A 2,344-nucleotide genomic window follows, 5' to 3' on the forward strand; every position below is an offset into this window, starting at 1 on the left:
GGAGGGAGAGGCCTGCCGCGCTCAGATTGGGGTAGTTAAGGTGGAGCCACGTCCGGACTTCGCCTTTCAAAACACGCTTTGCTCCTCCTCCTTTTCCTTTCTTCTCTCTCCGACTTGGCAGTTTTGGGAAATCTCTGGGAAGTTGGAAAAATATCCCGGAATGGAGAGGGAGGGAGGGAAGGAAAGAAGGAAAGGAGGAAGAAAGAGAGAAAGAGAAAGGAAGAAAAAGGAAGAAGGAAAGAAAGAAAGAAAAAGAGGGAAAGGAAGGGAGAAAGAAAGAAAGAAAGAAAGAAAAAGTCATTCTCAAATCATCCAGGGTTGTGGTTATCCCAAAGGTACTTTTTCCGAAAGGCAACTGAAAAAGTTTCTTGGATGAGAAGCGAAACTTTTTCAAAGAAGAAAAAATTAAGAAAAGTTTAGTTGACTTTTTTGCAGGGGGAAGCACTTTTGGAACGGAGGAATGGTTCTCATCGCCGCATTCAGTAGATCTGTGCTCTCTGCATTTAGGTAAATTCAAGCTTTTCACACGTGGAGATTCTCAGTCATCCTGGTCATGGTTGTTGTCCCAAAGGTGCTTTTTCAAGAGGCAACTGTGGACTTTACGGTTTTTTCTTTGAAGATGTTTCGCTTTTCATCCGACAAGCTTCTTCAGCTCTTCAGAAGAAGCTTCTTGAATGAGAAGCGAAAGGTCTTCCAAGAAAAACTAGAAAGCCCAGTTGCCTCTTGAAAAAGCACCTTTGGGATTTCACGCAACACGTTAACCCCGAAGGAGCCCGTTTCCTGGAATTTGCAGACCTTGAACCTCCAAGGACAAAAGTTCTGCTGCTGGCCGAGCTAGATGAGTTTTGCCCCATTTTATGACCTTTCTTGCCACAGATGTTAAGTGAATCACTACAGTTGTTAAATTAGTAACACAGTTATGAAATGAACCTGGCTTCCCATTAACTTTGCTTGTCAGAAGATCCCAAAAGGTGATCACATGACCCCAGCACACTGCAGTTGTCATAAATGTGAACCAGTTGCCAACCATATGAATTTTGAATGTCATCATGGGGATGCTGCAACGGTCAGAAGTGTGAAAAATGGCCATAAGTCACTTTTTTCAGTGCCATTGTAACTTTGAACGATTACTATACAAATGTACATTACATTAAAAAGCAACTTCAAGAAGTATTCAGATGTCTTCATCCATTCTTCTGCACCAGGGCTGTCAAACTCCTGGCCTGTGGGATGGATGTGTCACGTGCCGGCCATGCCCACACCCAGTTTAGCAAAGAGGGAAAAAGTCCCAATGTATCATGTAATGATGTGAGATGGACACCCCTGCTCTACACTGTCCCACTGAAAATTTATCAGATGGGTTATTTCCAGTGAGCATCCAGTAGGACAAACTTCAGCAATTCCCCCACCACCCATAAGAGACAACCCCTTTTATGAGCAAAAGAACATCACTAGAGACAAACCAAAATTCCCTACCCAACACACACACATACACACACTTAACACACTTTTTGTCTAGGACAGAATTGTGGGCTTTCTTAACACTCCATGACTGACAACAGTTCAGAAATGGTGCCAATGGTAGTCCCAGAATTTTGCCACTCATAGAAATGATGATAATTGCAGATGGACTTCAGGATACATGACAGAGATGGGGGAGTGAAAACAGGGAAAAGAAAATTGCAAATTACATGAAATGAACTCCCGCTGATCCTTGAATGGGCACCAGAATAACTCAAAATCCATTGGGTACCAATGCCAAGGAAAATAGATTGGGATAGTGGTGTGCTGGGATAGAAACCAGGAGACGGTGAGTTCTAGTTCTGTCTTAGGCATGGAAGCCAACTGGATGACTTTAGGCCTGTGATAGCGAACCTATGGCACATGTGCCAGAAGTGGCACGCAGAGCCATTTCTGCCAGCATGTGAGAGGTCACCCGGAAGAGCCCCGCGGCGCATGCACACATGCCCCCCACCAGCCGATCGTTGGGTATCTACCACGCATGCACAGGGGGAGTGCACCCAGAGTGGGGGTGGGGGTCACACGCATATACGCAAGGGGCGGGGAGGGTCGTGCACACATTGTATCAGGGGTGCAGGCACATGCTGTGGAAAAGGTTATCCCTGCTTTTAGGCCAATCTCTCTTAGCTCTAAAAAGAGAAAAGAGAGCGCAAGTAACTTTTGAAAATTTAGCCAAGAAAGCATTCTTAGAAGTCAGGAATCGAGGCTTAGAAGTCAGGAATTATTGTGTTTCTTTGCATGACATTGAAGTCGTTTACAACTGTCTTCATCTAATATGTTTTTCAGCTTCTCATCCAACACTATTAAGTGTTCTCAACCTCAG

Source organism: Pseudonaja textilis, chromosome 4 (assembly GCF_049901715.1).
Source record: "Pseudonaja textilis isolate UNSWEBS1 chromosome 4, rPseTex1.2, whole genome shotgun sequence".
Classification (NCBI taxonomy): domain Eukaryota; kingdom Metazoa; phylum Chordata; class Lepidosauria; order Squamata; family Elapidae; genus Pseudonaja; species Pseudonaja textilis.